The sequence below is a fragment of the Marmota flaviventris genome, chromosome 17, assembly GCF_047511675.1.
Source record: "Marmota flaviventris isolate mMarFla1 chromosome 17, mMarFla1.hap1, whole genome shotgun sequence".
Taxonomy (NCBI): Eukaryota; Metazoa; Chordata; class Mammalia; order Rodentia; family Sciuridae; genus Marmota; species Marmota flaviventris.
In genome coordinates this window covers 60373682-60400483 of record NC_092514.1, presented here as the reverse complement: position 1 = coordinate 60400483, position 26802 = coordinate 60373682, and the positions used below count along the sequence as shown (strand labels likewise).

General features: G+C 40.4%; 1 protein-coding gene across 3 annotated transcripts in view; it reads right to left on the bottom strand.

Annotated features, from left to right (window-relative positions):
• Positions 1-18180, bottom strand: part of LOC114102000 (signal transducer and activator of transcription 5B) — a 63871-nt gene extending 45691 nt beyond the window's left edge. Inside the window, exon 1 of one of the 3 annotated variants that reach the window (XM_071602978.1) lies at positions 18005-18180. The gene's annotated coding sequence lies outside the window, so the exon portion shown is untranslated. Of the gene's footprint in view, positions 1-17516; positions 17536-17667; positions 17790-18004 lie in introns of those variants that run through there. The other 2 variants (XM_027947217.2, XM_071602980.1) reach the window with 2 other exon arrangements.
• Between the last annotated feature and the right edge of the window lie 8622 nt (positions 18181-26802).

The following is a 26802-nucleotide window of genomic DNA, read 5'->3' as shown; positions in this document are numbered from 1 at the left end:
TTTATAGAGCATGAAGGTAAAAATTCACAATGGGATTGAAGTTCCTACCCACAAACAGCAGCACAAAGAGGGAGGCAGCTAGCAAGAGTTAGTTTCTTCTTTTTCCCACAGTATAAAATTTTATATATATATATATATATATATATATATATATATATATATATATATATATATATATACACACACACACACAAATACCATCATAGTGAAAATTTAGGTATCACAAAAATATCTTGAAATACTTGAAAATGACCACATATTTCTCAGTTTAAAACAATATACATTTGTGGAAACAATATAATAAAATTTTAAAGCAAAAACATCAGCTTCTTTGGAAGATACCAACTTATATATGCATTCTTAAATGTTTTAGTGCTGGAGAAATGTCTTGCCTCACATGCATAAGGCCCTGGGTTTAAACCCCAAAACAGCAAAAAAAAGGGAAAAGAAAACATTTTAAATATTCTAAAATAGGCTGTTATAATTGGAAGAAAGGGATTTCTTTTCCTCTTTACTGAAATTATCTCTCAATTTTATGGAGGGATAATTTATATTTAACAAACTACAATAGAATGTTTTAAACATTACAATGAATCTACTTTTGGCACCATACTAAAATAAAGGGTCCCTAAAACTTACCTAGTAAAAGCTACCATGTATTTTATTTACTATTTTAAAGCCAACTGATTTGGTTTAGGTGTGAGGCAAAATTCAAAGCAACACAGAAGCTCTATCCATTTCCTCAAAAGTTCTTTCAGAGGTATCTAAAAAGACCATTAAGATGAACTAAGTAGAAAGTAGGCCTGAAGAATGGAGGGGAATAGGGCTTGTGTTTTACCCAGATGCCAAAATCTCTCTACAGGTGGGTCTGCTGGAACTCTGTTCTGTTTTCCATACTGGATGGAGTTGACAGCCATCTTGCAATCTGGCAGTTTAGGAAGAGTACTATCACCCCATCTACATAGAACTAAAAATCACTCCCCTCCCTTAAGTGTCTTCTAAGATTAAAGTTACATGGTGAGGGAATGTCTTTCTTCCTTTCTTTTTTTTTTTTTTTTTTTTTGGTGGAAATGGGAATTGAATCTGGGAGGTTTCTACCACTGAATTACATTCCCAGCCCTTTTCATTATTATTATTATTTTTTGTTTTGAGATAGGGTCTCACTAAATTGCCCAGGCTGTCCTCAAACCTGCCATCCTCCTGCCTCAACCACCTGAGTAGCTGGGATTAAAGGTGTGCACCTGCACACCTGGCTGGGGTAATTCTCTTTCAAAAGAAAGCTTCTTTTGTAACTAGATCTCAAATTTCAAGCAACAACTTTATGTATTTCATAAAGACAAAGAATAACTAAGACCAAAAGGTAAATATGATTCTTTTCTAGGCAAACTCAGTTTCAAAACCAAAGTAAAACAACACATACATTCATATCCTGAAACAAAACAAAAATAACAACAAACCCTGCCTGAACTCAATGTGAGCTGGGTGTGGTAGTGCATGCCTGCAATCCCAGCTACTTTGGGAGGCTGAGGCAGGACTGCAAGTTTGAGACCAGCCTGGGCAGCTTAGTGAGACCCTGTCCTAAATTAAAAATAAAAAGGGTTGGGGATATAGCTCAGTGGTAGAATGCCCCTGGATTAAATCCTCAGTACCAAAAAAATAAAAATAAAAAAGTGACTTGATAGTTGAGGTATACCTAAAACAGGATGGGTTATTTTAGTCCCAGAATATAAGCAAAGCCGTGTGTGCAACAAAAGATAATTAGGTTGATGCATCAGGTTCAATACTCAAGGCCTTGTACCTTTTTGTAATAAAAACATCAGGCAACCATCAGCCTCTTCTTCTGCCTTACAAATGGAGCCATATTCCAAAACTCATTTGCACATATGTTGTTTAGAACAGAGAATATTTTACCACAGAAATAATATCATAGTTGGGTGTGGTGGCACATGCCTATAATCCCAGGGACTCAGGAGACCGAAGCAGGAGGATCACAAGTTCAAGACTAACCGCAACAACTTACAAAGACTCTGTCTCAAAATCAAAAAAAAAAAAAAAAAGAAAAAAAGGTAGAGATGTAGCTCAACTGTTAAGAGCCTCTGGGTTCAATCCTCAGTACCAAAAAAGAAAGAGAAAAAAATATAATAAAGATATGAAAAATTCCTAGGGTGACCCTAGGTGAACCTTGGTTGAGTTACACTCCTGAAAAACCTAATTACCCTTTATAGTTTTGTTTCTGAAGAAAAAGTACTAGAATTTCTAGGCAAGGAAACCATACAAAATAAAATACTTCTATCCTTTCCCCACTTTCCTGCCACCTCTGCAGAGCAAGTGCCCTGAAAGCAGGAGTTGGGAGGATTTTCCACATAATGCTTCAACCTTGTAATAGGACAGCAGTTTCCAAACTAAAAAGAATATGTGTGGATGTTTTTGTGTGTTTAGGGGTGAAGGTCCTGTGGGAAGCTTTAAGGGTATGGCCTTTTTCAGGTAAGAGTAGCTTTTGCTCTTAGTGGCAGTGGCTGCAGTTCCCAGAGGGCCTATTAGTTCCCATAGAGACCCTATTTATGTTTGCTGTTTGTAAACCAGATGTTATAAGCAGGAGATGGTCCACATTTATTTTATTTCATAGTAGCACTCCTTATTTTCAGGGAGAAAATTGCAAGACCCTTTGTGGATGCCTGAAACTTCAGTACTGAACCCTACAATATATATGCTATGCTTTTTCTCCTTTCCTAATTTATAAATTAGGTGCAGTAAGGGATTGCCAACAATAGTAAAATAGAATAATGATAATAATACACAGCTTTTGAAGTTATATGAATGTAGTCTGTCTCTCAAAATAGCTTACTGTACTATAATCACCCTTCTTGTGATGACGTGAGATGATACAATGCCTATGGGATAATAGGAAGTGAGGTGAATGACGTGGGGCATTATGACACTGTGTTAGGCTACCATGTATGAGTAGCTTAAACACAAGTATGTGATACTATAACAGTTGATCTGATTACTAAGATGCCTACTAAGTGACTGCAGGCATGTACAACATGGATATGCTGGCTGAAGGGATATACTATGTGGGACACACCAGAATGGCATGAGATTTCATCAGGATACTCAGAGCAGTACATAATTTAAAACATAAATTATTTTTTCTAGGATTTTCATTGATTATTTTTGAATAATGGATGACTATAAGTAAAACCTCCAAAAAAGGAAGATTACTGTATTTTTTTAAAAGGCTAAAATGGGCTGGGATTTGGCTCAGTGGCAAAGTGCTTGCCTCACACATATGAGACACTGGGTTCAATCCTCCGCACCACATAAAAATAAATAAATAAAATAAAGGTACTGTGTCCATCTACAACTAAATTTTAAAAAGCTACAAATGCACTGTCTGCTGGGGTAGTAGCTAGTACAACTGAGGAACTGAATACTAAATTTTATTTTAGTTAACAAATATAAACTTAAAACTCCTGCTCTGGAGTAGGAATGTAGCTGGGTGGTAAAGCACTTGCCTAGCATGCATGAATCCCCAGGTTCAATCCCTTAGTACTCCAGTACCCCAACAAAAATAAATAAATAAATAACTCATGCCTAGTCTAGTACAGTCTAGTTATGGGAAAACCTTTAAGTATATTGGAAACAAATTGGGCATATACATCTACTTGATCAACTAAAAGTTTTATGAAATCTTAACACAATTCATGCATTTATGGTGAAAATTTTGCAACTAAATTGAGATATTTTTAAGTGTAAAATATACAGATTTCAAACCTTGGTACAAAAAAAGAATAATTTTCATATTGATTATGGGTTGAAATGATAATATTTTTATATTTTGGGTTACATAGACTATATTATTAAAATTGATTTCACCTGTTTCTTTTTGTTTTTTTTTTAAAGGTGGCTACTAAAAAATTACATTTGAGGCTCACATTATATATGTATTGGACAGTGCTGGACTATAACATAAATAATTTACATATTCCTACCACAACTCCTGCTTACAGTTTTCCAGTTCATATATATTACATCTTAGCAGTAACATTTAACTTTCCTTCTCTGTTGTGCTTAGGAGAAAGCAATTCTATGCAGTTATTACTATAGTTACTGAAATGTCAGAATGAAATTATATTATTTGAGTTGAAAGTGTACAGAGTATTATTTTTTAAAATTACTATTGTTACATAATCTCTATGGAAAGATGTTTAAGAAGAGTAAATCTAGTGATTGTTTAATGGAACAACTGGTAAGTAACTGCCATCTGTTCCATGAATGTGATACTCATTTTGAATCTCTTTAAAAATCTATACTAGGGGCTGGACACCGTGGTACATGCATGTAATCCCAGCGGCTGGGGAGGCTGAGGCAGGAGGATCTCAAGTTCAACTCCAGCCTTAGCAACAGGGAGGAGCTAAGCAACCCAGTGAGATCCTGTCTCTAAATAAAATACAAAAACGGGTTGGGGGGGCTGAGGTTGTGGCTCAGCAGTCTAGAGCACTCGCCTAGCATGTGCAAGGTGCTGAGTTTGAGCCTCAGCACCACATAAAAATAAATAAATAAATAAAAGGTTAAAAAAAAAAAGGTGGCTGGGGATATGGCTCAGTGGTTGAGTGCCCCTGAGTTCAATCCCCAGTATCCCCCTCCACACACACAAAAAAATCTATACTAGGGTATATTTCATAGAAAACCCATGTAACACTCTCATCTTTGACTCTCTGAAAAAAAAAACATCAATTCAAACAAAATGTCTAGTTAAAATAATACAGTATATTCAGAGACACACTGACCTATGGACAAGAAGCAGATCTGAACATAAAAGAACTTGGTATATGATAAAATGGATTTTCATATCAGTGGGGAAAAGGAGGAGATGATGGTAGTAGATTGGGAGTATAACTGGCAAGCCATCTGGAATTGATTTAGGTCAAAATTGTTATTTTTTTTAATTATTATTTTTAATACCTTTGTTTTATTTATTTATTTTTATGCGGTATTGAAGATTAAACCCAGGGCCTTGCGCGTCACAACCCCAGCCCAATTTTTTTTATTTTTATTTTTTTAGTTGTGGATGAACACACAGTATCTTGACTTTTATTTTTATGTGGTGCTGGGAATTGAACTCAATGCCTTACACATGCAAGGCAAGCACTTTACCACTGAGCTACAGCCTCAGTGTTGGTCAAAATTGTTAACATATAAAACATTTAGCTAATCACTTGGCACACAGTGTCAATAAATATTAATTACTGTTGCCATTAGAAAAAAGTATGCTAAATTCCTATCTCACTTCTTATATAGAAGTAGAAAAAATAGAATCACAAAATATTCTAAAAGAAAATACACATGGCCAGGTGCAGTGGTACACACCTATAATCCCAGCAGTTCAGGAGGCTGAGGCAGGAAGATAGTGAGTTCAAAGCCAGCCTCAGCAGAAGCCAGGCGCTAAACAACTTAGCGAGACCTTGTCTCTAAATAATAAAATACAAAATAGGGCTGGGGATGTGGCTCAGTGGTTGAGTGCCCCTGAGTTCAATTCTCGGTACCTGCCCCCCAACAAAAAAAAATGAAATTTTCATATTCTTTAGGTAGGGATGGTTTTTACAAGCATGCCAACAAAGACTATTTAACTAGACAACATAAAAATTTAACATTTTTATAAAAAAAATTATTGAAAGTTAAAAACAAAAAAAAAATGGAAACATTACTTGCAAAGTAATATGAGACTAAAAGAGCTTTGGGAAAACTTGAACACCTATAACAGAAAAAAAAAAAAAAAAAAGCAAATCACAAAGAAGAAACAAAATGACCAATACATATATGAAAGCATATGAATGTCCAACCTTGCTAGAAATCAAAGAAATACAAATAAGAGAGACTGGCAAAGGCTGAAAGGTTATTAATACTTGAAAAACAAAAGTTATCAATACTTAGTCTTGGAAATGGCCACTACATTCTTCATGCATCATTTGTTGGTGTGTAGGCAGACTGGGATAGTATTTTTGGAGAAAGTTTAGCATTATCAATGCAAATGACTCAGCAGTTCCACTTCTAGAACTTCCAGTAAGGAGATGGTTTAGTAAAGGTGAAAAAGATCTACTTGGCCTAAGAGTCTCTACCAGTGTTGTTAATGAAAGTGAAAAGCCTGAAAATAAACTAAATATCTATTAGTTATTAAGTTAATAATATATAAATTATTAATGAATTAGCTGTAAGTATGGTATACAATGGACTACAGACCTTTAAAATGTTGAAGGACATTGATATTCATTAATTTCCCAGGGAAATAAATCCCTACTGAGCCCACAAATAACAAGATCAGATTAGAGATTTGTTTTAACCATAAATTTGGATTATTTATTATCTCTCCTCCATATTCTACCTTATCACCTTTGTTAATGGACAGCTATTTTAGGCATTTTAACCCCTTAGAGTATATGCAAATATTTTTTGCCTACGTGTTTTTTACTGGGAAGACAGTCAATAGTTTCATTAGACTCTTGAAAAAATCCCCTAATCCCCAATGGTAAGAACCACTGGAATATATAGTTTAATGGGTAAAGTTGTTGGCTAACTTGGCCTTAAAAAACATGTGACTGTACAGCCTAATCACTCACTAGTCAACACACAGTACTAAGACTTACCTTTATTGGTACCATAATTAACCAAAGTTTGGGGAAAAATTTCTTCACTCACTTTGGAAGTATTTGCACACACATACATTATATACAGAATTCCCACTCGTAGCAGCTAAGGTTTTAAAAAAAGCAAACTAAAGAGTTTCAAAAAACATTATGTCATTAACTTCTGAAATATATTAAGTCTTTTGAATCTTACTTACATTTGAGCTTTTTTATTGGAGATAACCTTAAGATTTACAGACTTAGAAAAAGACTCATCTTTGAAGTGATGATGATGATATCCAAATTCTCAAAATCAGATAAAGACTAGAACACCACTGGGGGTGTAGCTCAGTGGTAGAGCGCTTGCCTAGCATGCTCAAATCCCTGGGTTCAATCCCTAATACTGAACAGCAACAACAAAAAAGACTAAAACACAGTCAAGCAACTATCTAAATAAATAAATCAATAAATCATTTTATATATCAACATTTAAAATATGTCCTATAATTTACTGATGCCATATTATAAAATATATCATGCCAAGTTCAAGGCCCCAAATTCACATGATTTTAAATTATCTCATCATTTGATAAAAATTTTCAGACATTTAACAGAAGAAAGTAAATTTTAACTGGTCACAATAGTATCCTATCAGTAACTCAGATTACAGAGAAATTATGAACTACAACTAAAGGAAAATATAATTTTGATTTAAATGAGATTATCACATTGTCAGGAGGTAGAGGAGATACATGATGAAAAACAAAAAAGGATTAAAAAAGTCAACAGAATAATATATTTATGCAGGCATACAGAGCAATACATACATAAATAAATATATATTTATCTAATACAAATAAATATTTATTAATCATCATGCATTTTAATTAACTGCTTATGGATTTAGGTTTAAAAAGCACTACCGATAATGATTTCTTTTGTTTTAGTATTCCCCAAATTAGCTTTAAAAAAATTCTATTATAGCAAATTCCATTACAATAAATGACAAGGTGCAACCCAAGTTAAAGGAGACTTTTTAAAAAATTTTTTTCTTTATTTGTTTTAATTAGTTATATATGATAAAGCAGACTCTTAATTAATTAAATTTTATAAACTTGTTGTTATTGTTGTTGCTGTTGTTGTTTGGTACTGGGGATTAAACCCTGGGGTGCTTAAGCACTGAGCTATAACCTTAGCCCTTTTTATTTTTATTTTGAGACAGGGTCTTGCTAAATTATTGAAGCTGGCTTTCAACTTGTGGTCCTCCTGCCTCAGCCTCCCAGGTTGCTAGGATTACAGGCAAGCGCCACCTTGCCCTCCTAAAAAAAAAAAAAATTATATATATATATTTAGTTGTAGATGAACACACAGGATCTTTATTTTTAAATGGTGCCAGGGATAGAACACAGTGCCTCACACATGGGAAGCAAGTGCTTTACCACTAAGCTACAGCCCCAGTCCCCTAAAAAATATTTTTAAGGTTATAATTTTACTTGCTCTACAAGTAAAATTATAGCTCTGCTCCAAAATTATCCTAAAACATCAACTTGTAATTTATTTTCATTTCTCTTCTTTCAACTCCTAAAAATATTAAGATACATTAACTGTAGTTACAAAGAAACTATTTGATGTGAATTCAATTAAGGAAAAACACAAATATCTGGAATTAACAATGACATACACCCAAGAGAAAGTATCTTTCACTAGAGGTTTCCTTCACTAGATATTCCCAAGTGAATATCATAATAAACATTTAGAGAAGTCATTAGGTATGACTAATGAGATTACAAGACAAAGAAATCCATAAGTTTAGCAGCTTTCATATGTATCATCATGAAAGAGAAGGCAGTACAAGGGCCAATGCAAGAAATACATTGAAATAATACAATGTCAGGGTTACAAGAAACTAAAATAAACTAGACCAATTTTTTCAAAAGTTGAAAAAGCACAAACACATCTTCAATATGAAATAACTGGTAACTTAGCAAAGCACATATACAGATAAAACAATATAATTTCTTTATTATCTTTATGAGCAGTATAATCCTCCATTGGCTTTTATATAAAAATATAGAACATTCCACCAAGTGTAGACAATAACTCAGTCCTCAAGTTCAAGTTCTTTTAACTTTGAAACCGTTAAATACAATTAAGATGATTTTTCCAAATATTTTAGTTGTAGATGGACACAATACATTTATTTATTTATTTATTTATTTAGTGTTGAAGGTTGAAACCAGTGCCTCACATGTGCTATGCAAAAAGTGCTCTACCACTAAGCTACAATCCCAGTCCCAATTAAGGTGATGATTTTAATTTAGTTCTTTAACTGTATCAAAAGATGTCACAGAACAGTACACAGTAATATTTAACACAAATATTAGAAACTATTCATTTTCCTGCTCCTAAAAAAGAAACACTAACTGAAAACAAAAAAGCAGGTTTTATATTCTAATTTCAATGAATACATAAGTCATTTGGAAAACATTTTTTCCCCTGATTACAAAAGTATTCCCTGATCATTATCTGTTTACCACAGAAAAATGGGAAGATACTAGAAAACATGCACACACACACACCCCTAGAATCCCACAACCTAGAATTTTTTTTCAATGCCTATTCTTTTTTCCAAGCAAAAGTGTACGATTGCTTTGTAATTTAATTTTAATTTAGCAATATAGTGTGAACTTTACATGGGTCATTAAACATTGTTTTATAATATAATTTGAAATAGCTGAGTAATATTCCATTATATAAATACACATAGATGTAGTGAACAGCTTTGTTCATTAATCCTCTAAAGCAGAATATCAATATTATTTCCAATTTATTGTTATTTTAAATAATACTGTGAGAAACATCTAAACATCATACAAATCTCTAAACATATTTCAGATTATGTACTAGGTTGAAATTTATCTAAAAGGAATTGCTAGGTCAAAGTCTATGCACATTTTTAAGGCAGTGAATACATATATCAAACTGCTCTCCAAGAAAAAGCACCAATTTACATTCTGACCAATTACTATGAAGGTGCCAGTTTCCCCTCATTCCCAAATACCACTCTTTTTATTTTTTGTCTTTGTAAGTTTGTAAACTGAAAAAAAAAGCTATGGCACTATTTTTATTTTCATTTATTGAATTCTAGTGCAGTTGAACTTCATTTTACAGAATTAATGGCTATTTATTTTTCTCTTTTTGTTCATTTTCCTACTGTGGGAACCCTCTTTTTCTTACTATTTTTATAAATAATGCATATATGACATTATTAACTTATATCCCTTTATCAAAATGATGAAAATAGTTTTCTTATTTTGTTATTTTTGGCATCAAGTATTTAATATTTATGCATTTATATATCAATATTTTCTTTTATGAGTTATTTCAGTAGCTTACTGACAGAGCTGTAGCTCAGTGATAGAGCACTTGCCTAGCATACTAGGTTCAATCCCCAAATACCAAAAAGTAAACAAACAAAAAACCTTTTGTGCTATTCAAATTTACCAACATAAATGGAACATAATGTTAAGTTCAGTTCAAATCAGACCTCTTCAGATTTGGAGAAATTCAAAACCATAAATTTTGAGGATGCCATATTTTAAGACAAAATTTAAAATGCATGCTTATAGTAGTAGGTTATCTTACTTAAGCACCCATTCCTTTAAAATTATGTGCTTTGCTCTGGTATTGCAAAATCAAAGGATCATGCTTCATCACCAACTCAGCATGTGAATTGTAGCCATGTCATTCAGGAAGCCAAATGTTTTCTATTTTGTTTTGATACCTTCAACAATTAAGGAAGAAAGCCAGTTTCTCTACATATTACAAAAAAAGTTAGTATTTTTACTTGATATTTAAATTCAGTGCAAGATAAATTCATATTTAAAATATAACTACATTTGAGTTTCCAAATAAAGTGACAAACTGAAACAATAACCAAGAAAGTTTTTAAAAGAGGGGCTTATATCCCTATGTGAAGCTTTCCACACTTTTGGGGATGGGGCTCCACAATGTCCAATTCTGCCCATAATTCTCCCTCCCTTTCTATCAGAAACCAAGTCCTAAAACATTAATTTTGTAAAAAAAAAACAACAAACTGTATGTTTCTGTAGACTTCTAGTCAGCTACTTTTCCCAAGCCTAAAACATTGACTGAAAGATTTTTAGACAAATTTAACAAAAACGAAATATTTCTGGGAGAACATTTTCCCTATTTAAAACTATAAATATCTTACTTGCTTTATTATTAGGCTGATAAATTTCAATATTTAAAACTTAAAAAGTTAAGTGCCCAACAGTTTCTTGTTCTACATAATACAATGGCATTTGTGAATATAGCTTATTTAAAATATTTGGCTCAGGTTCATTTTAAAAATTCCACTCTTCCCAATAACGATCTTGTCACCAGCTATAGGCTTTGTGTTTTAGACAACACAAATAGTTTTTCACAAACTTTCTTTTTTACCCTGGCCTAAAAGGCTGGAAAACCCCCCACTGAAGCTTCGAAAACTCATCAGACAGAAGGAAAAAAAGAAAGAAAACTCATCAGCCTCAGAAGAAAAAAAAAAAAGAAAGTAAGAAGAAGTAAAAAACAGCTTTAGCTGTAGGATCTCACTGACACACACATAAGGAAATTCTGAGTTATAGATACCTCACATTAAAAGTTTTCCACTGACATTGTAACTTCTGTCAACATTCAAAGAAAATTCAACCCTGGTCAAAGGTGACAGTTTGACAATCCTGGAAGCTAACATCCTCTGTTTGTTTGAACAAGTTTATGCTCTCTGCACAGGAATTAAAGTTTTTCTTGTCCATGACTTATCTCCCAAATTGGGATCACTACACATTAGAGTTGTGAATTCTGTTTCCAAGATTTAACTTCACAATCCATTCCCAAGGAGAGTGGTGCTGAGAGAAAATAATCATCATATACGAAAAGAGATAAGTTTCTAAGACTACTTTCTAATAGCCTTTGTGTAGCTCTAAACATACAATAATCTGTTCAGCTGCCTTAAAAAATAAGCCCAGTTTTCTAAATCTCTGTATTTCAGAAATCATAATTAATAGCTCTAAAAAAACTTCAATAAAACAAGAAAAGGATGACATACCCATCCCTTCAAAATGAAGTTGTAAACAAAATGAGCTGGACACTTGAGTTCACAGTATGAATGCATGTGTCACATGAACTGAATTCACCACAGTGGTGCAGATGATCCTTTTTGTTTTTTTTGTAAATAGAAGCCAAGGAGACAGCTTATAGCTCTTCTCTATGGACTACAAATAAAGAAATATAAGCCTTAAGAAAATCAACTGTCTTATTACTGAGATGGAATTGCCCACTGGCCTTTGTGGCACAGTTGTTAAAGATGCAGCCTTTAGAATCAGTTCTGTCTGGGTTTGAATCCAGCCTTGCCATGACCCAGCAATGTGACCTTGGACAAGTTACTTAATTTCTCTGTGGTCATTTCTTCATTTCATCTGGGGATAATACCCACTCCTCTGAGGACCATAAAACATGGCAAAAGCTGAAAACAGTGTCCGCTTGGCACATAAAGTATTAGGTATGATTTTTATTATCTTTATGCTTTAAGGCACTGGAACATTTTCTTGAACTCTGGCTTTGGGCACAATTTGGAGTACTCTTTTTTTATTTTTTATTGTCTGTTCACTTCTTGAAAGAAGGCATAATAATTATTATACAAATAATTAGTATATCTACTCAGATGAGCCATGGTAAGTAGTTCTGTAGCCTAGAATGTGTTATTTTTTAAATAAAAATCATGGATGTGGCTGTTACTGGTAACTTTGGCTTGATTTCCCATATGCAAAAAAATCCCCTACTAGGGGAAAACAAGCAGTATTAGAAAACACTTGGGTTTGTCCTGTTATCATTGCAGGGTAAAGCCAAATTCACATTTACTAACGTGATTGATGGGCACTGAAAATATTAGTCACCAAATTAATCCCAACAAATAACAATAATTGATTGGCTCACTGATGTATTTCCCCTTGTCTTCCCCAACCTTTCTCTAACTAGTCAGAAAGGAAAGTTTTTATATTTTCTGAGAATCTCATTACTTGCTCTCAAACCATGCTCTCTATCTTAGTATAATTTTAAAAATGAGTCAGTACAAGCACCTCAAAAAACTAGCAGTGCATAAAATATGGAGCTATTTCACTTCATAATAAAAATGTGCAAAAATGTTTAAAAGGGTTATTCAGAGTGCCAAAGGTAATGGAAGAATAAATGGAGAGTGTTGCGGTAGATTTTGCAAGCTAGCTTCCAAAAGCAGGTAGAAAAAGATAAATGTTCTGAATTAATCAATATATTTGTTTTTTATCTTAATGGTATGATATATGAGGAAATGGGTATAATTAGTATGAATAAACTCAAAGGAAAAATATCCTGTAAAAGATCAACTGTAACTTCTTTCTTGACTACAGGGGTGGAGGGAATAGGAGGTCAAGGTAGTCCCGGTATTAACTTCACTTGCAAATTACTTATGCACAACTGTGCCCATCCTAATGTAGTATTGCTTTTAGGACAGATTCAAAAGAAAATGCAGAAGAGGTAAATGCCCCCAAACTGCAAACAGATCTGAATGCCAATTCAATTAGGAGTCTATTTAGTTATTATACTTCTTAGAATAAAGTACGTTAAAGGCTGGGAAAAGATGACTGGCTTTAACCACTGAAGCAATACTACAGGGCTCCACATAACTCATTTTCTAACATTTACATTAAAAGTGACCCTGCAAAGCTGGGGATACAGCCCAGGGGTAAAGAATTTGCCTAGTATACTTAGAGCCTTGGGTTCAATCCCCAGCATCCCCACTTCTGCCTCCCCGCCACAGTCCACTTAAAAATTATTCCAGAGGGCCAAAGAAGAGTTTTAAGACTGAGGTTGATTGCTCTACTACCATAGCCTAAAATTTCTCCTTGTTCTTATTAAGTCTTCCCTGACACCATATATGGCTTTTAGATAAGGTCAGAAAACCCACTAGAACTACTGCTTTATAAATGAGCTTCTATGTCATACAAACTTATGGCAACTCTTTTTCAGAGTGCTGACAGACAAGGATATAATATGTTTCTTCTCTATCTTAGTGCTATAAAATTTTTGGTACCTGGAATCAGAGCAGGAGTCCTGTTTTTTTCTGTTAATTGTTTTAAGGTTCCCTTCCAAGGCTGCTAAACCTTGAAGAGAGTTGGGAAAAGATTCAAGTTCTTGCCTTCCCAATTGAACATTCAGGCTTAGCCCAGTGACACTGTCCTGTAAGCAGAACAATGGGTCAAAGACAAACCACGCCTTATCTGATATCTGTCTTTGTATGTTGAAAATAAAAATGTGATACTACAAGAAGGTTGACACGTGGACCTAATTTTGAAAATATAAACAGGAAGCACCCCCACCCCAATATTACCATTAAAAAAAAAAAAAAGGAAACCAAACCTCAAAGATACCTTCCAAGGAAGTCATGGGTGTGACCAAAACTAACAAAAGTAATAAAACATCATCTAAAACCCTGAAACCACCAAAAGTGAGGGTCTTATTCAATCAACTAAAAATCTAACATCTGTAAATTACTCCCCTTTTTTGATGGGTAAAAATAGTGTAGATTTAAATATATAAAATCATATCTAAGGTGGCTTAAGTTTTTCAGTAGTAAAGGATCATCCTTAATAAAACATCCAATGTCAATATTTTCCTTCAAATAAGGTCACTATAATTAAGAGTGAATACAATTAAAAACTCTTATCACTGAGAAGCTTAAAATTTAAATGTGGAAAAACTGATTACTCCGTGTTGTGGTGCTGGCCTGTAATCCCAGCTATTCAAGAGGCAGAAGTATATGAGGATGGCAAGTTCAAGGGAGGCCAGCCCAGGCAACTCAGTACAACTCTGTCTCAAAGTAAAATAAAAAGGGCTGGGAATGCAGCTCAGCGCTTCCTCACATGTACAAAATTTTAGTTTCATACCACACACACAAAAACCAAAAAACAACAATAACAAAAAAAAAAAAACCCTGTCTGATCAATGGAAACTAGATTGTTAAATCTGACTTTCTTATTCCCAGAAATAAGCATAAAACAGTTGTGTTTACAACACTGTAGGGGAAAAATACTTCAGATTTTGGAACAGCTCTATTCAGAGCTTAGATTAAAAGAATTTTTTTTAATATCACGCATATATCTGGAGACAGTGATACCTTAGGGCTAATTTTTAAACATCATTTTCATTAAGAAGTTTCAAAGTCAACGTATTTTCATACTTTATTATATAGAAAAAGGATAATCTTCTGAGCGCAGTAACCCTAATTTCCAGGCAACTTTTTTAAACAATGTTTCAAATGCTAAAAAAATAAAAAATAAAAACACACACATGCAAATGGCTTTTTAAGGGTTTCATGCTTTCTTTTGTAGGAATGATGGGTAATCTACAGTCTAATAGAAAGGGGAAAATGCATCATTGATGGAATGTCCATGGATCTATAAATAACTTTATAATGTACATACATGCCTTGTAAGACACTACAACAATTAGGCTTCCTTTGATTCCACCTTAAATTTGCCTTTAATCTTGAGCAAGTTATTTACCTCTATAGCCTCTTCTTTTTACAAGAGGATCACCTGTCTTACCTACCTACATAACAATAAGCCAAAGGAACCACACGAAGCATATTCATAAATATAAGTCTAACACAAATCACAAATAATCTGAATACTAACAGTAATATGAAAAAAATTCAAATAAGTACCCCCAAAATCAATAAATGACACCTTTAGTCTTGATATGTTTTTTGCATATGTAAATAAAATAAAAACAAAATCACTTGAGAGGAAGAAAATGGAGGTGAAATGAGAAGTCAACAGCATGATAGGAAGTGTTGGCCAAAATATTTATGTTGTAACACTCCAAACAATGATAGCACTTTTTCCCCTACTATCATACATATTACGAAGTACACATTTAAGAAACATATCTACCTCACACTTAACATAATCCATTTTAATATCCTGTTAGCAAAAATATGAAAACTGAAAAAGTAAGAACTAGTGAGAAGGTGGGATATTTTATTCAGTTAGGTATACAGCAAAGATTTTGTGGAGAGTTTAGCTCTAAGTTATGCAATAACCAAACTGCTGGTGATAGATAAAACTTTTTTTTTCCCCCTGATGGTAGCTTAAAAAAAAAAAAAAAAAAAAAAATCTCTCCATTCCTTCTCTGTATCTCAACCTGGTGTTTGAAATTTTTATCTTTCAGAGCAAATCATCTTACCAGATGACAACTCACCAAAGGTGGTGTTTAAAATTATTGTTGCCGCATTGTAAATTTTTCTTAAAATCAGCAGCCACTTTTCCTACTTAACACCATTAATTCTAACAACTGTGATCTTGCATGAGATAGAAATTAGTATCCAAATAAAAAAACCCAAAGCCTTAAGACAAAGGTGATTAGTAGCATTCCCCTGATTTGTAATCAGAACCAAAAAGGCAGACTAAATCATATACATCTTCTTCTTTTTATAATAATATAAAACAATAGAACATAAACAATAGTAGAATGTTGAGAAAAGATGCAAAGTTCTATTATCTTAATTGAATGATAACAAAATTACTTGAGATAATGTAGACTCAACAGCTGAAAGCTTATTATGGCCCAGGCGGCAATTCAACGGCTTTGGAAACCTAAGATACAAGATGATAAACACTTGAAGACTGACAAAAATGACATAGGCCCAGTGTATTATTTGGTGACACACCAGTCCTTTAAAGGGCCCAAGTACATTCCAGAGACAATGTATGGAACTGTACTTAGGCAATGATCTAAAATAAACTTCTCTATGTTTTGAGAACAGAACAGATGTGAGAGTCCTTAGACCCAAGTTTCAGTCCCTGAACTACTAAACAAACAGCCTTGTGAATAGAATAGGTCACCTACTCCACCTATCTGGGCCTTAGTTTCCCCGTTTGAACAATAAAAGTATGCAGCATAATAATGGGGGTCTCTTTCAGCTCCAAGATTCTATGACCCACTTCTGCCATTATTTACTTGATACAGGTATGATGGGTTAAGAACAAGAACATGGGCATGAAAGAAAGAAAATTTGGGGAAAGAAAATCGGTATCTCTTTTTGCGGTTAGGATTCCTGTGGTTTTCATTAATCCCATCTTCCTAAAAGCTGGCGCTTGTTTTTCTTCCGTGCCTTTTCCATCACTGCTGGCTACAAGTGTTTGCAAACGCCTTTTGCTCCACACAAGTTCTTTCCTCTTTGATCACCCTGACCATCTTGCCAGATTCCTTTAGCCTCAGACCAGTTTCTGTGATAAGACGACTCCCCTTCCGACTCTCCATATCTACCCCGGACACCAGGAGCACTTTGCTCTTTATCCCTGGCTTGTAAAAAAGAACACCCCGCATCCCACCGCCACACGTACTGCCCAGGCCTGGCGGGTCCTGATGTGGGATCCCGAAGCCCAGAGCCTTATCAAAATGTTCGCATTTGTCGTTGACTCCTTATAAGGCGCTGTTTCTTGGAGCTTTGCTAATATCCCCCACCCCACCCGACACCCCCAGGCTCATCTCATCCCCGGGAACCGAAGGCACCTCTTTTGAAGCGGGGAAAAAAAGGGGAAAGCAAGCAAGGGCCGCGCAGGGACTCTTCGGAATTGCAACAGGAAGGTGCGAGGTGGCGGACAGCAGCCTCCTTCGCTGCTGAAGGTCCGGCGGGGGTCCCTCACACACCCACACGAACCCGCGCGCACGCAGCCTTTGCTCTGCACACCCTCCGCTCCGCCGCAGCCTCCGCACGAGCCCCCTCGCACGCCCCACCCCGGCCCCGGCCCCCTCTGCAGCCCGCCACGGCCGCGTCTCCCCCAGGGCTCCCCTCACCGAGTGCGCAGCCACGGCGGCCGCCTCACGGCCAGGGAGCGATGGCGGCGGAGCGGCCCTGCCGGGCGTTTTGGCGGCTGGAGCGGGGGCCCCGCCCGGCCGTGCTCCCGGCCTCGCTCCCCCGGCCCCGGGCTCTTCCCGCAGCTCCTACCTCGCTCGGCCCCTCGGGCGCCAGCGGCTACTCCGGCCCCACGCTCTCGCTCGCCCGCCCGCCCGCCGGCTCGCTCCCTCCCTCGGCCGGGCCGCCGCGCGTCGTCGCCTGCGCACGGTCCCCGCCCGGGGTGACGGCTCCGGCCGCCGACTCTTCTCCCGCCGGGGCCCACGGGGGCGCGCGCGCCTCTCTCGCGCGGAGGCCCGGGGACGCGCGCCGCCCGCAGCCCCGAGCGCGCCCGGCTTCCTGGTTCCGCCTGGCGCGCGCTCGCGAGCCCCTTGGTCTCTTGCGCCCCCTCCGCGGCCGCCCTACCGGGACGCAGAACCCCCTCGCGCACCCGCGGTGGCAACGCGCTCGACCGGGCCTGCTCCACGCACACCAGCTCCTTGGCCAACTGAGTGTCTGCTGCCACCACTCCCCAGCCGGAGCGGCAAGCACATGCTGCTTTGTTTGGGGAGGGTCGACCACCACTACAGGGCTCCGGCCAGCGCTCGTGGTCGTGGCAGTCCCCCCCACCAACTCCGTGTCCCGCCCACGTCCCTCCCTCCGCGCCAGGGCCTGCGTTCTGGGTCCTCTCCCTTCACAGGCCGAGGTCAAAAGTCCACAGCAGCCCTGATCAATAATTATCCTGGGCTTGCTCCCGTGAGAGTGGCTCTGCCAGGTCTCCAGCAGCACCACCCCGGGCGAGAAGCCTGGATGGAAACAGCAGGAGCTTACACTTGGCCCAAACTGACTGGATTCGTGCACTGTCCCAGGGTGAATCTATGGGGGGTCAGGGGAGACAGTTGCCTCCCCAGGGAAATCTTGTTAGCTCCCACCAGTCAGGGCTGCGGAAGCGGCTGCTTTATCCAGCGGAGAATAAGCGGGATCGTCTCAGTAGGATCCAGGGGCAGGGGGTCTCCCAGATCCTTTCCCCAGTGGTGGGGAGGGGTTGCGGTGTGTGAGAAGGCAGCCTGAGTCACCCGTTCTCCTCCCCTGCGTTCCATCTCCGGAGCTGGCCAGTGGTTTCCCTGGCAACCCTCCAAGGGCCAGCATTGAAACAAGGCATATCAGAGCATATCAGAAACCCAGCTGCAGGAGCAAAAGAGGAAAGACCCCCTTTTCAGCCCCACACAGACACACAGAGGGCCCCCTTCCCTACCGTTTCCTACAAGTTGTCCCGCTAAAATTTTTCATGGCCAGAGATGACCAAGAGCTGCAAGCTCTCCCATAATCCTCTTTTGACAGCCCTTCCCATTAGCCTTCCCTTCACCTTCGGAATAACACCAGTCACAAAAGTCTTTGGGTCCTTAGCTGATCACAAAGCCCTTCTCCCCTAACCAGACTACTGATCCTATCACACAATCTGGGCTAACACCTGGCACAGTGCTCAGCACAGAATAGATGCAGGCAGCTTGGAGGCTGGAACAGGAAGCAGGATGGAAGCAGCAACCCTGAGATCTCTGGCAACTCCTCTTGACAATCACTGCCCATGATGTTTTGACAGTAAGGCACACATTTTTCCTTGCAAGCCTTCATGCCTGCGCACATGCTGTTGCCTCTGCCTGAACACCTCCTGTCCTCTCACTGCTTGCTCTTCTGTGACCTTTGCTCTAAGAAGCATGAACCTCGCCCCCCCTGGTTCCTGCCTCACATTGCTGACGCTTTTGGTTCAGCATCTCTTGTGTTTGAAGGGTAATTTTTAAACATGTGTCTCTACCCCCAAAAGCAGACTATCTTAAGTTAAGTCCCCCCCACTCACACCCAGGCCTGAGTAGACACCTAATAGATATGCTATGTTCTAGGAATGGAATGAAAACTATAAGGATTACATAGGCATTAAAGGTCTAAAACCAGGCTCTGTCAATTCCTTGAGCCATGTGACTCTGAGCAGTTTCTGCCTCCATCTTCTCATTCATAACATGGCAACAATAACATTATCTACCTCATAATGTCAGAAGAATTAAGTTAATGTGTGCAAAGTGCTTCAAACACTGTCAAGCACTATAATGCTGTTAACTATTATTGTTGTTGATTTTTTTAAAAATATTTATTTATTTATTTTTAGTTTTCGGCAGACACAACATCTTTGTTTGTATGTGGTGTTGAGGATCGAACCTGGGCCGCACACATGCCAGGCGAGCGCGCTACCGCTTAAGCCACATCCCCAGCCCCTGTTGTTGATTTTAAACTAAGATTATATCCTGCTTCCTAAGACTGACCAAGTTCTAGAACTCAATGTAGATCCCATGGTTGCTATGAGTGGCATCTGTGAGGCTGTCAGTTTAAATGTCCCTAAGGGTTGGGCAGGTTGCCACTTTATTTTTGCAGATCATGGCACATTTCTGATCACAAAGCATTTAGCTAGACCTGGCCATCTGTGTGTACCAACACAAAGGGTGGAAAGTTCTGAGATTATGTTAGCTAGACAGAAAGTTGTCATCCTGGAACAAGAAAGAAGGTTCTAACACCTGTCTCTGCTTAACAATTCAGATAAAGAGAGATCCTCTTCTTTGGGCCTCAGGAACATAGTCCTCTAAATTGAGAGGACACCAGACTGAGACACAAATGGAGTGCTAGAAAGAAACTGAACAGGAAGCTGGGATCCAGAAAGTTCCCAAGGATATATACCTGGAGATACAGGGGATCATATCTCAGTCCACCTTGGCATATCCAAGAGGAAAAAAAAGGCCTTAAGAGCCTGAAGTTGAGTGCACCCTTGGCCATACAACCCTCTGCTCCTGGCTAGGACTGACTGCGGCCTCCTTCCCTCCCTTTCATAGTTGACCATGTGGCTACCACCATTTCCATCCTCCCTCACTCCTGCCTAGCCACAGGGAAATCATGAGGCCATTTTCTGTAAACATAATTGAAACCACAGCCACAACCCCCTCCAGCTAGAACCCCATGTTCGTGTGGCTTCCCTTTCCAAATCCTGGATCCCAGGAATTGGGCTGGCCTGAGGGGGACCACCTGCTACACATTAGTCAAGAAGGGCACTTGCAACAACTTCCCCTTTTCCATATGGGATAAACCAGTTCAGGCCCCCTGAGCCACAGGGTGGAGGCACAGGATATTCAGAAGCCAGTACACCAGAGACCCCAGATCTCTAGGGCCTCAGCATGGAGGGTTGTCATGGATAGCTGTCTAGAAAGGATGTTGAAGTGATGAAGAGTTAGATATTGTTCCAAAGCTTGGCTCTACAAACTCAACAGCTGTGTGGCCTCAATGAAACCACTTAACATCTCTGAGAGCCTCAGTTCCCCTCATGTGTAAGTCAGTTAAGAGGTCAAGCGTAAGGGCTGGGGCTGTAGCTCAGTGGTAAAGCACTTGCCTCGCATGTGTGAGGCACTGGGTTCAATCCTCAGCATCACATAAAAATAAACAAAGATACTGTGTGTTCATCCACAACTAAAAAAAAAAAAATTTAAAGAGGTAAAGTATATGTTTATAAGTGCACAGAATCTTTCTGGGGCATGCACAAGACCCTAGTAACTGTGGGTGTCCCTCCAGAAAGGCCATGGGGGACAGGAAAAGGGAGAGATTAACTTTTCACCATTGGTCCTTTTGAATCTTTTGTATTTTGTACCATATGTATGTCCTACCCATTACAACATGAGCAAAATGGACATTGTTTAAAGGAAAAAGCAGAGAGTGCTTTTGAAACCAACCAAGCCCTGTGCCTGGCTTAAAGAAGATGCTCAATAAAAGAACATTTTGCCTCTTTCTTTCTCTCAGCCCAATTCCAGTAAGTTTACTGGGCCAGGAGGCAGCTGGTGTCACTGTAGAGTCAAGGGGAGGGGAAGGGAGGGGATGTGAGTGGTGAGTGTCCGGGTCTTTGCAGGACTCATCCCCTACAGAGCCTCACATGCTCTCCTGTGTGTGCTTCACCTCTCTGGGCTCCCTTCCAGTCAGAGCTAAAGGGGTGGCCTTCTGGAAAGCACAAGGGCTCCCCTTGCCTCCTGGGACAGGGTCACCATGTCCTTTCCACCCTGAGTCCTGAGGCGATGCTGTCTTATCCAGGGCGGGTGGGGCTGATGCAGGAGAGAGAGCAGAGTGCCACCTCGGCCAGTACCTTGCTAGCTTACTGGGAAGGTTAAGAACTCAAAAGTCAGCACGGCACCAGGCAACAATGAGGCTGCAGCTGCTGCTGCCATGGACAGAAGCAGGTCAGTGGGACTAGAGCACGCAGAGGCCAGGGCTGCAGAGGGGAACGCCATTGGGTACTGTGGGTTGGGGTGAGAGAAAAGAGGTCTGCTCTGAACTGTTGGAGTTCTGGGAAACCCTGGGTTGTTTTAGGAACTTCTTAATCCAATAAACATTTCTGAAGCCTCTATTATGAATAAGCAGTGGGACAGAGACCTTTAGGGAACTAGTTAGAAGCATAAGAAGGGGCCCACAATGCAGATGGGATGGAGGGACAGAGGAGAAAATGCCTAGATTCACTGATCTTATTATGTGCCAGGCACTGTGTTTGAGTCTTGTCATTTAGGCAAATGCTCTACCACTGAGCCACTATGATCAAGTCTTAACAGCAACCCTAGCAGGTGAGCATTCTGTCTTTCTTTTGCACGTGAGGGTGCTCAGCTCAGAGAAGCAGACTCAGTACCCAACATCACACAGCAGAGCCAGGGTTTGCATCAGGTCCTTATGATTCCAAAGTCTTTTTATTTTCCTCTAGGCTATATGGACCCTGTGAAAGATGAGGAGGATTTCACCAGGTGGCCAAGGGAAGAATGATATTCCAGGTAGGTTGAATTGAGTGGATAAAAATTTAGTGTTGAGAGGATGGTATAAGGGAGGATTGGATGGCTAGAGCACAGGGTAAAGGAAAACCCCTTGGTTGAGGCTGATGTCAGCGGCAGATGAAGACCAGGCCAGTAGTAAGAGAAAGAAAGGGCTGGGTCATTGGTTCTGTATTCGTTTTGACTTTATGTTCCCTATTTGCTCCTGGAGTAGGGAGTCCTATTTTGAGGCTTGGAGTAGGGGGATGAGCAGGGAAGATATAAGTGAGTATAAGATTTAAGAAATCAAGGAAGGAGGTTTGTAATCCTAGCTACTGGGGAGTCTGAGGCAGGAGAATGGCAGTGTCAACCAGCCTGGGCAACTTAGTGGGGTCCTATATCAAAGTTTAAAAAAATCAATAAAATAAAAAGGGCCATGCCTGTAATTCCAGCAACTTGGGAGGCTGTGGCAGGAGGATCACAGGTTTGAGGCCAGCCTGAGCAACTTAGCAAAACCCTGTCTCAAAATAAAACACAAAAGGGCTGGGGATATAGCTTAGTGGTTCAATCCCCAAATCCAAAAAATAAAATAAATCAAAAGGGCTGGGAGCGCAGCTCAGTGGTAGAGTGCTTCTTGGTTCAGTCCTCAGTATGACAAAAAAAAAAAAAAAAAAAAAAAAAAAAAACAGAGAACAATGGGAAACACAGATGACAAGAAAGAAACCCCCTCCAGTCATAACAAAGGAAAGTGGCAGAGCCTGGTGGATGGCAGGGAAGGAGGTGTGCAGCCCTCTCCCACCGAACCCCCAGAGGGCTTGAGGTTGGGTACTGAGCTGGCCAAGGCACAAAAGAGTTCTTGTTGGGCTAGAAGGAGGAGAAACTAGCTCAGCCGGAAGAGGGGCGATAGCCATCGTGGATGCGGATAAGAAGCCAAGCCTGCTCTCGACAGCAGCCAAGCCCTCCCAGCTGCCCATCCAGTCCCTCCACCAGGCTCTGCAACCAGGAGGACATGCGAATGGTGGGTTCCTCCCTGTCCACCTGATGGGGCCACCAGGATGGCCTTCAACTCTCCTTTCTGTGCCCAGAGAAAAGCCACCTGCCAGCTCTCCCCCATGGAAGCAGGTAAAGGAGGCAGGATCCCTCCCAGTTCCACATGCTTCCCTCCCCTCATTCTGTTCCCAGAAATAGAGGACAGTCACCATGCCTCAGGCAGGGTAGCCTTGTGTTCTGTTGGTGACTTCACAGTAAACCGACTTCTCTGAAGAAGGTGGAGGAGAGGGGACAGAGGTAAAAATGGGCTTCACCCCATCCCACAGCTCCTTGCTCCTTATCCCTCCCTCCGCCCCCCAACACCCTCCCCAGGTCTCCTCTGTCTTCATGGACAAGAACAGGGCAGCGCTTCTACAGGGAGATACTCGGTGAGGGGACTGGTCTCAGAGGTGGGGTGTACTCTGAGCGTGGCCTGTGGCTCCACATTAGGATCCTTATGGTTGGGGATACCACGGAGGTAGATAGTCCAAACAGAAGCAAGGTGGGGACAAAGCAGGATATTAAAGGCCCCAGGGTGTCAGTTTTCCTCTGTCTGCCACAAAGTTCAGAGGGTACAGAAATACTTCCTGGGACACCTTCAACTTTCTTGGGAAGCCCCCTCCCCATTCTGGCTCCCAGGCAACAGAAACTCTCCTTGAAGAAGGGATTTGGAGCAGAAAAAAACAAAGGGGTCTCTGTACCACCTCCTTCCACCCCCAGGGACAATCAGGTCAAGGTGACCTCCATCTGGTCTCCCTAGGATAGGGGCTTCAACCACTAACCTGGTCCCCAAGGGCAGGGCAGAAAGGGGACTTAGGATTATCGTTCCCTTCCACCATGAACTTGACCCATCTTCACATAACATACGTCACACTGAATCATTTAACAAAGCAGAGCATGGGCAGCATGGAAGTGGAGGTGCCATGCTCTATACCCCAGAACAATCATGAGCTAACCTAACCTATGGAGACCTCTTCAATCTGCAGTTGTGCTGGGGTTGGGAGAGTTCTAGGAGAGTCGCATTGAGCCCCTGCCTTAGGTCTGAGCAACTGGGATTGTGGTTTCAGCTGGGCACTCCTGGGCCAGACAGCTTCAGATAGATCTCCTTTGTGGATTAATCAAAGGGGATGATTCTGGCCCTACCTTTCAGATTGATGCGAGTATCAGTGGAATTGAAGAGTTCTACCATGTTGTACACACATGTGCCACGATTCAGTTCAGGATGTGTGTATAGTATGCTAAATACAAACTAGGCTACAGATAATTACTATTCTTAGTAAAATATGGCCCATTTCTTTTGGGATCTGTATCCCTCTAAGTTTTTTTTTTTTTTTTTTTGGTCAAATACTTCCTCACTCCTCATCTCATGCTACAACCTGGAATTGGAGATGAAGGGCAGTTGGGGACAATGAGACCAGCCTCTAACCCTGGTTCAATCCAGACTAGGCAGTTTTTAATCTTCCTGAACCCCATCCTTGAAGCCTCAGTTTTCTCCCCCATAGCATGGTCCCCTAAAACCACTAGGGTGCTTTGTGGTGGGAAATAGCAGAGACCAAACCAAGTGACTGAAAACAAAAAGAAACCCCAAATTTGACATTTCCGGGTAGTTGTGTTATCTGGACGACCACAGTCACCTCTGCCCCCAACCCAACTCTCTGACACTCTGCCCTCCTTTAATCCCTCAAGTGGCCTTTGCCCATCCTGAGAGAGCTCCAAAGTCCCTCCTCCTTCACACTGCATCTCAGAGAACAGAGGCCCAGAGAAAGGGAGAGAAAACCCAGGCAGAAACAGAGAGCCAGGGAGATGGTGGGGATGGGGCTGGGGGGAGAGGAGACTATCAAAGCAAGAGGAGGAAACAAATAGCAAGAGACACAAGATGTAGAGCCTCACAGACAAAGACCCAACAGGAGAGAGCTAGAGAGAGTAGAGCTAGCGAAATACCTGCTGGACAGAGGTGTGGTATGGGGGCACCTGAGGGCTCTGAAGACTCTGCCACTCCCTTTTAGGTTAGCTTTTCCAGTTCTGTTCACTGACACCTCAATAATAGCTCTTTAGGACCCAGACTTACCTACACGCTAGCTAAGCCAAACCCAGTTCAGCCAGATGTTTGGTGGGTGGGAATTCCCTGCAGGAGTTCCCTGCGGGCCCTAGGGGAGAAGTATTCAGAGGCAGCTACCTGAAGTGGGCTGGCAAGGTCCCTTTTCTTAAGCAGCACCCTCATATCACCTTCTTCTAGGTACCTTGATGTGAGTCTACAGCCAAAGTGGTCCTCTGCTTCCAGCCCTTGCTCAAAGGACTTGGAAACTCAAGGAATCTGCTCCCAGCCATTGACTTTCACATTTGCCTGCAGCAAAAGGCTGGTGGGCAGCCAGGCACGGTGGTACAAGCCTGTAATCCCAGGAACTCAGGAGGTTGAAGATAGGAGGACCGCAAGTTTGAGGCCACCCTTAGCAACTTTGTAAGGCCCTAAGAAACTTAGTGAGACCCTGCCTCAAAAAAAAAAAAAAAAAAAAATGGGGATGTGGCTCAGGGATAAAACATCTCTGGGTTCAATCTTCAACACAACAACAAAAAAGTACTTGACAATTGAGGCCTGCCCACCTCTTGGTGAAAGATTTGAGATCTGCCACCAACCAAATCACTTCCTCTCTCCAGTGTTTGTTTTCCCATTTGTAAAATTGTCATGGTCACTTTCAGCTCCAATATTTGATTCTCACTCCAGGTGATCCCTAGCTGTATGTGTTTTGGATCCCCGGCCCACCAAAACTATTGCACAGGGTGGTGGGGAAGAAGGGAGAGAAGAGGGCTCGAGGAGTTTCCTCCTACCTAGGCACGCCCTCAGGAACATCTGAAAAGCAAGGTTTCCTCAAATCCTCCATGTGCTCCCTTTCAGTTTTCAATTCCTTTCCTCGTGATTCTGCCAACTAAGTCACTGTGGCCACACATGGAAGGCGGGGAGAACCCAGACATTTCAACTTCTGCAGAAAAACTTGTTTTCTTTCTCTGAAGTTAAAAAAAAAAAAAAAAAGAAAGAAAGAAAGAAAAAAAAAAAAGAAACGGAGGGAGGTAGTAAGGGACAAGAAGGTGGTAGTAGGAGTGAGGAATGGAGAGAAAAGGGCAGATCCGAGAAGGAATTAGGGAGGGAGGAGGCAAATGAGAATTATTCCCCCAGGACACTGGGCCTTGGCTCAGTTGGGCCATGAGTGGGCAGCCAGGCTGGCCCCTCCTTTGGTACTGCCAAAACCAGATGCCAGGCAGAGAGGAGGCCCAGAAGAGAGGGAAGCTGGGCAAAGGGGATGGAAAGCTTCCAGGATAGCCTTACCCAACTCCTCAGGCCTTGTGTGTGTGTGGGGGGGACCCTTGGGGAAGGGGACTGTGACCCAGGCAAGGGTCTAGGGAAGAG